The sequence below is a fragment of the Myotis daubentonii genome, chromosome 1 (assembly GCF_963259705.1).
Source record: "Myotis daubentonii chromosome 1, mMyoDau2.1, whole genome shotgun sequence".
NCBI lineage: Eukaryota > Metazoa > Chordata > Mammalia > Chiroptera > Vespertilionidae > Myotis > Myotis daubentonii.
This window is the reverse complement of record NC_081840.1, coordinates 187,737,924-187,752,577: the sequence shown is the minus strand read 5'-3', so window position 1 is coordinate 187,752,577 and position 14,654 is coordinate 187,737,924. Positions and strand designations below refer to the sequence as shown.

The window sequence follows — 14,654 nt, the reverse complement described above, 5'->3', positions numbered from 1 at the left end:
TGTACCCACTGACAGTGCTGAGTGATTGGGACTGGCACCGGGCACCGGCAGCAGGTACAAGCGGCAGCTCCAGCGCTGGCTGCGGGTGCAAGTGGGGCTGGTGCTGGCAGTGGGTGCAAGCGGCGGCTCCAGCACTGGCAGCAGCTGCGAGTGGGGGGTGGGAGAGCGCTGGCAGCAGGAGCAAGCGCCGGGCGGGACTACGGCACACAGGAGCAAAGAATTTTCAGTAACCACCAGAGGCTCGCCCCAATGACAGCGACCCACACCCTGCCTTGGTCTGGAGTCCCCGCTCACCTGCTCCACCATCCTGCCGCAACCGATGCCTGCCATGTTCTGCAGACGCCCCCTAGTGGTCAGCACATGTCATAGCAACTGGTTGTTTGGCTGTTCTGGTTGTTCAGCACAAATAGTTCTGTTTGGTCTATTTGCATATTAGCCTTTTATTATGTAGGATTTGGGAGAGATGGGGATTCAGCCTGTGTCAGTGAAGTGGGACATAAAGTACTCTATCCTGCCTCTCTGGAAAGAGGCTGAGCAGCCGCCTCCACCAGGGCCGGACCGTGGGGCTAAGGCACAGGACCTCTATGCATTACAAAGGAGTTGATTTAGAAATTGGCATGGTTTCCAAGTCTTGTGTATGCCCACAGCTTACATAAACCACTTTAAGTATTCTCTGAAGTTTTTATTTAAAATTCAAGCCCCATCATTCAGAAGTGCCCAGTATTCGTTCTGCGTGCCAACAATACTCTCCAGATAAGGAGCATCCTACTCCTGTTTATAAGGGTTCTCTCATCAGAGGTTGCATCTTTGTCAAAGGGATCTCAATACTGTAGCTACAAGCTGAAATATTCATAGCCTTTTCCTATGCAGAACCATTTCCTGGTGCTCCCCAAACCACATGTACAGTGCAATTGAAACTTTGTGGCCCATGCACAGAAATCGGTATTTTGTGGAAGAGCCACGCTCAAGGGCCCAAAGAGCTGCATGTGGCTCATGAGCCATGGTTTGCCGACCACGGGCCTAGGTGGTTGTCATGCCCTCACGCATCACGCCCTAATGTTGTCACAAGATGGCTGTCACAAGATGGTTGTGCATAGAGCAGAGGCGGGGCCTGGTGGAGGAGGTGGATCATGGCAGGGGAGGGTAGTTGGGGGCAATCAGGCTGGCAGGGGAGGGCAGTTGAGGGCGATCAGGCCAGCAGGGGAGGGCAGTTGGGAGCAATCAGGCTGGCAGGCAAAAGTGGTTAGGGGCAATCAGGCAGGCGAGCAGTTAGGAGCCAGTGGTGCCGGCTTGTGAGAGGGATGTCTGACTACGGGATTGGGCCTAAACCAGCAATCGGACATCCCCTAAGGGGTCCCAGATTGGAGAGGGTGCAGGCTGGGCTGAGGGACAACCCCCCCCACACACACACACACACAAATTTCATGCACCAGGCCTCTAGTAACACAATAACAAAAGGATTACTATATTATACTATCTACTAATATGTTATAATAGTATATAACATAATACAGTGATATAATACAATACTACCTTGCTCTTAATATGTATTAAAATAACTCATCCACCATGATGTTTGTAACATGACAAATAATTTTCATAATTTAGCTCCCTGTTCTTATCTGCCTGGTTATCACAACCCAGTTAAAAAACATATATATACCTAAAGCTTCCTCCCTCAACAGGGTAACACCAATTCTTTCCATGCTCCTCACACTTCCATTATAGCATTTTAATACAATGTTATGATTATGTATTCATTCATTCAACAAATATTTGCTGTGCCTACTACATGTCAAGGACTGTGCTTAGAAATAGATGTACAACGTTTAATAAAAACCATCACGAAGTGAAGCTTATCCTCCAGTGTTAAACATGTCTTTATCTGCACCTGGACAATGATGTGACTGGAAGTAGCCATTGTATTTTATTCGGCACACTCCCTGGCAATTGACAGAGCCTCACAAATTGTTGATTTACTTTTCTATAAAAGATAGATAGCTTCAGCCTTGGTCACAGCTAGTTCATTATTAGGCAATCAAGCACAACTGTATTAAAATAAAGTAATGAAATTGTAACAGGTAATGTTTCCATTTAGGGGAACCTAAAATCCCAGACTCTATAATAAGAAGAAAAGGTGGGGGGGTGAGGAGGTCCAGAAGACCTCATTCACATTACCTGTTCAACCAATCCCGTGTCATGTGTTTACTCTTATTAGGTCAATTATTCCTCAAAATTCTGGCAATAGAAAAGAATGACACTGGCCATTCTGGTGTCCTCTGGTGCCATTCAAGTATGACCTATAAGTTACCTACACAAACCTAATGGGCTGAGGAATGGGTATCAGAGGGAGACAGAGCCCGTTAGTTATGGAATTAAAACACACAGGTAAGTAATCAACCTAATGAATAGTCCTTGTATGTATCACCACATCCTGCAGGAAACTTAAAAAGCAGCTCAGCTCTGGGCTCCAGGCAGCAGGCAAGGGACACCCACTACAGAGCTGCTGTGTGTCAGAGTGAAAATGGGTCCAGTGCTGACTTCCCTTCTGAGGAGAAAATACAAACACAGAAATGCACAGACAGTTCCTTCTCCTGTTCCGAGAAAAACAAATAAGGAAAGAATTCCCTGCTACCCTCACCAAATTCTAAATGGGGAGGTGAAAGAGGTACGCAAATCTGTGTGTGTGACGCATGATAAAAATTTACTCCTCTCATGTCTTTCCAAGATCATAAAAAATAAGTTGGTAGCTGTCATCATGGTCTTATCCTGGACATTCGAGGATAAACATTAAACACCTCGCGGTATTTTTTTCCAATTTAAATCTAAACCCAGGTTTACAATAACCATCTGTGTTAAAAGTAATGTTTTCACATGCGAATTTCTCTAACTTTTTAAATCCAGGGATTTATGTGTGTGGACATTTGTATTTGGATGTGTGCTGAGTTTTCTTCCTTCATTCTTTTAGTTTTGTGTGAAGCTATGAACATGTTTCAAGGAATTAAGTGGTCAGTTACCAAAGTCTCACCCATGGAAATGTCATATTTAAATGCTGGATATAATCAGAGGGAAACAGCAGTTTGTCTCTTTGACTTTCCAAGTTTGGATGCAAAGTGAAGGGAATAAAGGATAAGTTCAGATAACAGTACTAGATAATGCATAACAGCCAAGAGGTGGAAACAAGCCAATTCCCAGAACTGAAGAATGGATAAAAAAGATGTGGTAGAGCCACACAATGGAATACCGTTCTGCAATAAAAAGTAATGGAGAACTGAGATGTGCCACAACAGGGCTGGATCTTAGAAACATGCTAGGTGAAAGAAGCCAGGTACAAAACACATATTGTATGAGTCCATTTATACAAAACACCTAGAATAGGCAAATTCAGAGACAGAAAACACATTAGCGGTTGCCTAGAACTGAGGGAAAAGGGAAAGGACTAGGAGGAAATGGAGAGTGCCTACTAGTGCACACAAGGTTTCTTTTCGGTGTGATGAAAATGTTCTAAAATTAACTGTGGGGTTGGCTGCATCCTTCTGTGAATATATTAGAAACCATTTCATCTTAAATAGGTGAATTGTATGGTATGTGAATTTTATCTCAATAAAGTTGTCAAAAATAGATAACATTTGCAAAGGGGGCAGGGGGAGGACATCCATAACACTGTCAACAATTAAAAAAAAAAGATAACACTTTGTAGCAGTGAATGACACTGGCACCTACATTATATATAAAGAGAGAGCATGAAATAAATACCTGTCCATGTTCGTAAGAGAAATCTGGAGGATAAAGAGGGAGGCAAGTCTGAGAGAGTGAGCTCTTCTCCTAAATCTAATGCAGACACACACACACACACACACACACACACACACACACACACTAAATACACTTTATTTCAGCCAACTAGTGCAGCCACCAGATGATTTAATAATCTGTGGCAAAGTTTCTCAACCTGCTTCAACGTCTTAGTTAAATACACGGTCCTCAATCATTTCAGTACTAGGGGGAAAGCAGTTCTACAAAAGCGAAGGATTTTTTCATGCATTTATTTTGAAAAGTTGAACAGGAAAACAAAGCCAACAAGAAAAAAAATGGCAAAATGTTACTTTTATCAGCAAGTCATTGTTGTAAAAAAGACTAGCCAAATAAATGTAATGTACATGGCCCATGGTGTTTCCTTTAAGAAATCATAGATCCAAACCATCCAGTGTTTACCACAGTTAAACCCACTGCTGAAAAATACTGCCAAGTGCTGCCACCTTAACTCCAGGATAAAATTTTAGGAGAAAATGTGGTTTTCATATCACTCTCATGTTATGTGCCTTTGCCCATGTTTATGAATCACTAAAGAAAGATTTTGGTTAAATATAAAAATTCCATGGAGAAGATATTTGAAAAAAAAACATGGTAAGGGTATCATTGATTGGCAGAAGTTGCAGGTAACTTAAAATAATAAGTTTAAGACACCCAAGAGATTGGGTGTCTACCAGGATGCTCAGCACAACAAGGAACAGAAGAAAAAACTATAAGAACTGAAACAGGAAAGGATCAGTCATCTCATATACAAGAAATTATGTGGAAGGAGTGGTTCAACTTGACTTCAAGGATCCAAGGACTTTTAGTTTTTCTACCTGTATCCCTAGACTCCCATGATGTTTCTCCAATGTAACTGCAGCAAGTTCTAGGTGTCAACTACTGACATTTCCACATCCCAAAAAGGGAAGATAGGAAAGAAAGCGGGAGGGGGAGAGGAAAGAAGGGAGGGAGGAAGGAAGGGAAGAAAGGAGGGAGGGAGGGAGTAGGCATTTCCCCAATGCACCCTTTTCTTTAGGAAAAAAAAGTCTTTTCAAAGGTACCCTGGTTGACTTCCTCTCAGGTCCCAAAACCAAGATTGAGTCACATGACCATGTCTAAACCAATCCCCAATGAAAGGAAACAGACAACAATGACTGGCTTATTCTAATCATGATTTTCCCCTAGAGCTGTGGAGGGAAGGTCATCCCCCAAAATCAGCTGGGATGGTAGAACAGTGAACAAAGTCAAGGTTCTTCCAGGAAGAAAGGGGGACCAAAAGAAAGGTGATCAGAATGGTACAATCCAAACACCATCTCTCATGTAAAACAAATAAACTAAGACTATTTAACCTAAAAGGAGAAGGCTATAATGAAATCTCCAAGTATGTGAAGGATCATGTGAAAGAAAAGATCCCTGATTAATTTAATTTGAGGCCTTACAAACTATAGCTCTCCTACAATATGTACAGGGATGACTCATGAAAGGGCAATATGAGATTATTAAAATAAAGGCCAACTCACCATCTACCTTATCTGAGAAGAAAGTCTTTCTCTAGAAGGTTGAACTAGCTAATCTAAGATTTCTTGAATCCCTTCTCTAGTTGAGCTAACTGAAGTATGTAGGAAACTTGCCCATAACTTCCCTCCTCATCTACCTTAACAAACCTGCCAATTCAAATAAAAAAGCTAAAATTGATATTTTTAAATGGAAGGAAAAGAAACAACAAAATGATTTTTCATGGGTCAAACAGCCTGTTCTTGAATCAGACAATACAGTAAAGAAAATAAAGAAATTTCAGAGGGGACTAAAGCAATTCTAAATGGAAGAGCCATGGTTCTTTTCATTTCTCTCATATTCTTCACTCACAACTCCATTCCTATCACAGGCGACTATTCCTGGAATTGGTCTAAGTAGAAGAACAGACTGCAGATCATACAAGGTCTCTAGCTTCAGCCAAAATTTACTAAATAAATACCAACACGAACAAGCAAAAGGAGCAATGAAAGAAGCTGCCATCAAGACCATGGGAGGAGCCCATTATTTCTAATCAATCCCTTTTCTCTCCAAGTCCTACCTTCCAATTTCCATTTTGACCTCTTTTCATGCAGTGAATGTTGATGATTATTTAGACAAATAATATGATCTCAACCCAAATTTATTTGACTTTAAGAACAGAACTTCAGTCAATTGTGAGCAAAAGTATAAAGTTTATATTCAATTACTGCAAAATTTGAGTCAGGACCATTCTCCCTGACACCACATTTGAAAATAAAATTTAACAAAATGCAGATGTGAAATTAACCTAGGTTTTTCCTGTGTTCAAAAACAACTCAGATTTTGAGATGTGAGACAAAAAGGGCCTAAATTTAGTTGAGAGATGTCTTTGATGGCTCCACACTTATCTTTATCGTAATCATTTACACCTTTTTCATTTACACATTTTATAGAAGATAAAACCATAAAGAGCACAAATGACCTTAAAAGCCAAAATGTCTAACCCTAATGAAGCAAATGTCAACTGAATTTTGTATTTCCACCCCTTGTAACCCAAATCTTACCTCTGTTAGCCTGCAGATTTCACAAGTGTGTTATTTGCCCAACACATCATATTGCTATTTACACAAAACTTTTCATCAAAGACTTAGACCTATTTTTTCATCCTAAATAGTTAAATTTTTAGTATAAATCCAAGGGGATCTCTCTGTTTCTATCTCATTTGGTCTTCTGCCTGTCCTGTATGTACTTCACCTTACTACTCTTTCCGCCCAGAAGAAGCTAAAGAAGTTTAAGGTCCAGGCCCCTTATTTGCACAGGCCACTTCTAAGGCTCAAGAAGGGACTCTAACAATGCTCCCATGATGCATTTAACTTTTAAAAATAAGATATTTTAACCTCAACATTTAACACTGCTCTACCTTTCACTTCAACTTCCTCTCCATCACACTTGCGCTTGTGTTGGTGGCCTCTGATGCGCATCTTTTGGGTTCTATAAAGACAGAAATTGAGTTGGAAGTATATTCAATTTGGGTTCAGTGGGATATATCTCTGTGGCCACACTAACTTTCTTGCATAGTTCAGTTATTTCTAGTTGCCCTGGGTAAAAAGGTTTTCCTGGGTGATGACACAAAAACATCAGTTCTCATCTCCATGGGAAAGTCAAAGAGATATTTCAAACTCTCCGAGGCCAAAGCAGAACTTCTGAGCTTGCTATCTAAACCCACTGCACTCTTAGTGATCCCAATATCAGGAAATGGCCCATCAGTACTTTTCCTCACATCTAAAATCTGAGAGTTATCACTGTTTCCTCATCCTCTCACTTCACATATCATATTCATCAACATGTTCTGTCACGCTAGCCCCAAACATATCCCAAATCAACTACTTCTTTCCATCTCCCTATTGCTACCATAGTCTGAGCCACCATCATCTCTCACCTTAGACTCTGGTCCCTCTCCCATTCCGTTCTCTACACAGCAAGGTAGCCTTTTTCCTTATTTATTTTTTTTAAGTAAGTCATACCATGTCATCCTTCTGCTTAAATCCTCCATGGCCCCCATTACACCTACCATTAAACTTCTACTCTGGCTTATAAAGCCATACAAGGTCTATCTTCTTCCCATCTTTTGGACTGTCTTCTAACACCATCCTCATAGCTCACCGATCTTAGCAGCTTCCTGGGTCTATGTTTTAGCCCCTGATCCTTCTGATTTTCCCCCATTTGGCACTTTTTCTTTCAGTTCTCAACTGAAATAACATCTCTTCCTGACCTCCTCACATGCCTCAGTCACTTCTTGTCGTAACATCCTATTTTATTTATCTGCATTGCACCTACACCTCTGCTGATATATAAGATCTAGGAGCCATATGACCACGCTTTGGCACTATGGAAAAGTATGGAGGGCACTATTGCAGTAGAAAAAGACACCCCACTGTTTTGGGGGTAAGATTTGCTTATTGCATCTGTGTAAGAGGCTTCAAAGCTGCAAAAACCTTCATTTAACCCACTACACGACTCTTCCCAAATTACTGTTCTTTGGGGAATTGTTTCACAACCTGGTATTTTACCATGTTTGTGTAGAGGGAGCAATAGGTTTGTCTTATAGAGTTTTTTCCTATGTATCCGATGGTGCCAACGCCACAGAAGCACATAAGGCCTGCCATAATTACACAACCTGAGAAGGTCTATGGTAAACTGCAATGTGTGGCAAGTATCCTAATACTGCAAAAGTGTAGACTTCATGAAGCTTGTTCAATCAGTATTATTGGTCCATTCCAGCAGAGAGGCTGGTGTACCTCAACCATCTCTCCCATCTGCCCTGCTAGAAAGGCCTTCAGAGAAATACCAACAAGAAGAGTATGAAAAGGAGAAGAAGGCGGGAGGGTGGGAGTGGAGAGGGAGGAAAGGAAGAAGGAAGGGAGAAAGAAGAAAGAGAAAAGAGAGAGAGGGTGGGAGGAAAAGAAAGAAGAAGGGGGGAGATGGAGAGGGAGAGAAAGAGAGAGAAAGTCAGAACTGCATCAGATAAGACGTTCCAAAAGAAAACAGCACTAACACACAATTTCCATTATTTTTACTGTAGAGACAGACTGTGGACAAGTGAAATAGCATACCATTTCATGAAATCATCTACAGACCTTTAGGAGTATCAAAGCCTAATTCTGTCCAGAGAAATTGGCCAGGTACCTAAAACTGGAGAGGATCAAGTCTGACCCAATCCTGGCTGGACCTACGAATTCTTGAAGGTCAAGTAGCATTTAGCACAAAGTGACTGCCTGGCTAGTGTGGGTCTGAGCTACTCAGAACAAATGTCAGCAGAGAAAAAACAGTTGATAATGGGAAAGGAATGACAGAGATTTCTCAATAATGTCTGAGTTCATTTCTGACTGACAGATTCCAAAATGGTAGCAAACCGTGAGCAGACTAGGTTGGCAAAATCTATGAAATCTAACTTTTAAAAGATAGGTGTGGAAGCACTAGTGGAAAAAGTAGCCTTGTTCTAATTATATTTAGAAATAAGGCCAGCGCTATTTTATGACGTAAATTGAACATTTTTCAGATCCAGAAATTTGTAACCACAGACAAGGAAATAGCATGATACTAGGGTGAAAAAAAAAAAAAATTGTTACACAAACTGGCTGCAAATATTTTTCAAAATTTCAAATGAACCAAAACCAAAACTCAATATATTTCTGATAAGATTTTTCATAATAAGTCATGTATGTTGAAGGCAATATAATCAGATATGAAGTGGTGCAGTCCCAGTATACATAGGCCGCCCTTAGGATTGGCAACTGTTGGTTTTCTTTCCCTCTGCTGGTGATAAAATGAATTACAACAATGATGGGAAAGTACACCTACCCAGAGTGAACTCATTAAAAATGGTCAAGTCATGCCCGGCTGGTGAGGCTCAGTGGTTGAGCGTCAACCTATGAACCAGGAGGTCACGGTTCAATTCTCAATCAGGGCACATGCACGGGTTTCAGGCTTGAACCTCAGTAAGGGGCATGCAGGAGGCAGCTGATCAATGATTCTCTCTCATCATTGATGTTTCTATCCCTCTCTCCCTCTTCCTTTCTCTCTCTGAAATCAATAAAAACATTAAAAGAAAATGGCCAAGTCATGATAGTTAAGTAAAATGTCAACTGAGTTTCAGGAATTAAAGACAGAGGAGACCCCCCCCCAAAAAAAAAAAAATTGCAAACTTCTCTATCAACAGTGAGAAAAAGAAAGAACTGGATAGATTTTGACTTTACAATTATGTTAATTTTGCCATTTTGCTTGGCAAAGGCGGGAATATGTGTAGACACACATACACATCTTTACAACGATGATGAAAAATACTATTTCATGCCTGTTTACAAAGACTAAAACAATTTGAATTAAAATATTGATGAAATAAGTTGATTCTATATTTTAACTCATAGGTACAGGCATTTTATTTTGTTGTACTAATTTGAACTACTTTCAGACTTTTCACAAAATTATACATTATTACACAGAATTTTGAAATACTAAATTTTATTCTAATAAATACCTTTTACTTAAACATTCTTGGTTTTATAGATAAACTGTCACAAAACAATCTGTTATTAAAAAGGCTACAACTACTAAATTAAGCAAATCCATGGGTCTGGGGAGTTGTGATTAGAAAATACAGAGTAATAATTAGTGTAAGCATATTAGTAATAAAAAATATAGTCATGTTTGGGATTCAAACTTCCCCATCTCATGTGTAAATTACCGAAAAGAGGTTTGCAGTGGTTTGGAACATAAGCTTTGGTGTATGACAGATCTGAATAGAAGTCTCAGTAAGCTGTTTTCTCACCTGTAAAACCAGGATCAATACAGTAATACCCCCAAGAGTTGCTTCAAGGACTGATGGTACAGTGCTTAGCACATGCTTGACACACAGAACTTGACACTTACTAGCTACTACTATTGTTATTCTAAAGGCAGGAGGCTTTATCTTAGATATTAACACTTTCATTTAAAAATTACCTCCATAAAATGCAATAGATTGAAGACCAGGAGAAGGGTATTAACAGCACTAGGAGGATGAAACAAAGATATAGTAAACAGTGCTTGATCTGGAAGTATACAACTAGTGGAGGAGAGAGTGTGTGTAAGAGACCAGAATCGGGGCTGTGGAAATATCGTCCAGTCCTTGGATGTGCCAAACTAAGTGAAGGAACTGACTTTCATCAATGTCTGTTCGAAAGGGAAATTCTCCCTGTTGAAATGTATCTGATGACTCATCATTTATAATTCTGCACACTCTATACTGGTTTTTTTTTTTCTCTTTTGAAAAGAAATATCTGAGACTGAATGCATTAGCCTTCTTGTAAGGCAAAGCCCAGCAGCAGTACTACAAGCAGTGAGGATGACCAATGCACATCTCGTGTACATCTCAGTCATCGATAACAAACACAAAACCTGACCAAACAGGCTAGGATAAAAACTCACTTCACTTAGCTCTCTACCAAAGTGATATTGTAAAACCATTAATAAAGAGGCAATTAAAGGATGGGAACCAAAAAAAAGAAGAAACATATAGAAATATGTCAGTTACTTAATAAAAATATTACATTTCTTCTGGATTTTGTGATATTAGTGATATTTTGTCAACTTTATCAAATGTGAAATTTTTACAACTTATTGTGCCAAATAAATATTATTATTCCTAGTTTTATATTCATAAGGTTAAATTAATGTTTTCTAAAATGTGGTCTACAAAATTATACAAGTTTCTTGTCCCACAAAACTGGTTACCAGCAATGTGCACAGTGAGATAATTAAATGTCTGCTGTATCTTACAGCCAAAAGAGAAATACATTTTAAGTCGTTTCCAAATGGTTCTTAAAAGTACTCAGATCTGCTGAAAAGGCTGTATATTTCACTTACACAACACCCACGCATTCCCACCAGTGTTTGCTTCCTCATGATCCTCACCCTCATCTCCCCACCCACTGCTAGGCCACATCTGAAGACAACCTGTGAAGAAAATGTGTATTTCTGCACACCAATGGTAGGCTCCTCTTGCATTGTAGATTCATTATTTATATACTAGAGACCCTATGCATGAAAATTTGTGCAAGAGTAGGCCTTTCTTCCCCCTGCTGCCAGCACCAATTTCCCTCACAGGGACCAGGGCTTTGCTCCAGTCCCAGCTTCATCCGGAAGGATGTCTGGAGTGATGCCTGGAAGGATGTTCGGTCTAATTAGCATATTACCCTTTTATTATTATAGATGTATCTGTATGTTTGCTTCTTCACTGGTTTTGGTTTTAAACAGAGCACTCCCGGTGTAGGGCTCCAAGCCAACACAGGGAGAACTGACAGAACAGTAAAAAGACAGAACAAAATCCTTGAGAAACTTACTAAAGACATCATATCCAAAATGGCATTTGCTGGAAGACCACTGCCTTAAATTTGTGAGAAATACTCATGGAAGAAAATTACCCAAAATATAAACAAAAGGGATCTTTGAGTCATACAGTTGGGAGCACTTTTTCTTCTTCTATGTTTCAAATATTTTTAGTGTGTCTAAATGCTAAATGAAATAAAGATGTGCTACATTTGTAGCAAAACCAAAAATTTATAAATGGAGTGAGCTTTTTCTAGTAACCCGATATGTCCTACATCAGTGAGTGAACTTTATCAGGCTCTGTTTGCTCATTGTCAAGAAGCATTACTTACAAGAAACTGGCAAAAAGCATAGCAAATAGTAGAGATAAATCATTTACCTGTACAGGCTGAAAATCATTAAACACACAAATGACAGTAATAATACCCTACTTCATTTGCAAAATAAGGGAACAAAATAAGTTTTAATAGGTTTGAATGTTCAATGATAGTATCTAGTCAGGCAGAAAGAAATGAGTACTGCTCCAAATTCAATTCTATATGCTTCTTGAATTTGTTAATATAGATTTTTGGACGTCTTACTTTAAATAGAAGTGGCTATTTTACTTTGTATGGAATGCAATAGTTCCTAGATAAGCCATTAAAACTGGGAGACATCAAGTGATATCTCCAAGTTGCCAATAAGCAAACATTTCTCTGATGACTGAGAATGCCACCTACAGGTGCACTACTATTCCATTTTATCCTGAGTTCTAAAGAGGACAGAGCACCCCAGTGGCAGGTCTAAGATAACAGATTCCACAGCCTGGTTGTTAACTACTACATGGTACTCTCTTCTCTTAGAATCATGAAAGACTGATTCAAAGCCAACCTTTTCCCTTAAAACATATCACACACTTGATATACTTGTTTCATACTCTGCATATTCATTCATGAAATAAGCTGGTTATCTGTTAGACAGTTATAAGAAGGACAGGTGCTGGGACTCATCTTTGGGAAAGAGGATGCAAAGTGAAGAGTAAGGAACAACAGAGGACAGGGAGCTGCCGGCACTGGCTGGCTGCTTCCTTTACCACTTCACTGACAAATGTCCACTCCAGACTGGCAGGAGAGCAGGGCTTTAATCAGGTGAGTCTAGGGCCAGGAGCACAGGGAGATGGATGGAGGTAATGGCCTTCATAGTGATGAAGAGAAAAGAAACTGATAAATTCCCTTTTTTACTTCCAGAAGAGAAGGTGTCCTAGAGCTGTATTTAAGACTATTAAATGCATGCATACAAATCCTTTGGTTGATCTCTTACCCACCCCCCTCCTGCCCTCCCACCCTCCCAGGCCTTCCTGCTGTAGGGGAGGCCAGGGGATTGTCAAGGGTGGGGGGAGGGGAAGGAGACATATGTAATACTCTTTTTAATACTTTAAGCAATAAAAATAAATAAATAAATAAATAAATAGATAGATAGATATAAATAAGACTATTAAAGTGTAGTTTATATATCACTGAAATAACAGGCTTCAAATATCCAGCTCACTCCAGCCAATCATCCCAGAGGCCTAAATTCTCCAAATTATAATCTCTATCTTTCTCTCTCTCTCCTCCTTCCCTGCCTCCCACTCCCTCTAAAATAAGGCCACTTATGCAACCAGAGACTAAAAGATCACAATGTTAATTAAAAACAAACAAAGACCAAATGCCCATGTCCTCCTTGCCTGAAAAACCAAGACAGTATCAGGCCAAAAAAAAAAAAATCTTCAGTGTAAGCACAGGAAATTGACAAAAGAATAAGAACAGAAAATGTGGGACAATAGGTAGCTAAAAGGTCTGGTGTTGAGATGTACATAAGTAGTTAAGTAAATGCAGATGAGGTTTTGAGTATATGCATGTTTTTTAACTTTCTTTGGGTCTAGTTTTCTTCGGGGGTATTTGAATGAATGACTCAATGAATAACTAAATGAATGATGAAAAAAGATAAAACTCTTTAAAATTGGCCCTATGACTTATTTTTCACACTACTTCAGGCTTTTGTAAGACAACCTAAAGCTGCCTCCATGGTCCCCAGATTAAGAACTTCTAAAGTAAATAATGACCATGATTATAAACAAGTATTTAGCAACTACCTCCAGATATCAGAAAGGGTTTCTTCTGGGAGGTGCCACACCATTTTTAATTAAGAGTCAGGTTGAATGTAAGAAGGACCTTGAAAGAACACTTAATCTTCTATTAAAAACTAATGACCACAAATGGTGCAATTTTTTCAAGCTCAGTTTGTTTACTGCCCCAGAGTACATCAACTGCCCAAAACTGGCAGAACATTAAAAATATTAATGAGAGCCCTGACTGGTTTGGCTCAGTGGATAGAGCGTTGGCCTGTGGACTGAAGGGTCCCGGGTTCGATTCTGGTCAAGGGCATCTACCTTGGTTGTGGGCACATCCCCAGTAGGAGGTGTGCAGGAGGCAGCTGATCGGTGTTTCTCTCTCATCGATGTTTCTAACTCTCTATCCCTCTCCCTTCCTCTCTGTGAAAAATCAATAAAATATATTTTAAAAATATATTAATGAGAAATGCTAATGAAAAACAATTTTGCACATAAAAAGCCATTTTTACTTTTCAAAGGTGTTTTACATACTATAGACCATTAAATACAAAAACTATTAAATAACGACTGCATGAGAAATGTTCAGGACCAGAATCATTTTTTTTTTAATATATTTTGTTGATTTTTTACAGAGAGGAAGTGAGAGGGAGAGTTAGAAACATCGATGAGAGAGAAACATCGATCAGCTGTCTCCTGCACACTCCCTACTGGGGCTGTGTCTGCAACCAAAGTACATGCCCTTGACCGGAAATGAACCTGGGACCCTTTAGTCCGCAGGCCAATACTCTATCCACTGAGCCAAACCGGTTAGGGCCAGAATCAATTTTTAATATGTTTTTATTGGTTTTTTGAGAGAGAGGAAGAGAGAGGGATAGAGAGAATCACTAATCAGCTGCCTCATGCATGC

The 14,654-nt window shown here is 39.7% G+C and overlaps 1 protein-coding gene across 1 annotated transcript in view; it reads right to left on the bottom strand.

Annotated features, from left to right (window-relative positions):
• Positions 1 to 14,654, bottom strand: part of ADAMTS3 (ADAM metallopeptidase with thrombospondin type 1 motif 3) — a 252,994-nt gene that overhangs the window by 157,169 nt on the left and 81,171 nt on the right. The window lies entirely within an intron of this gene.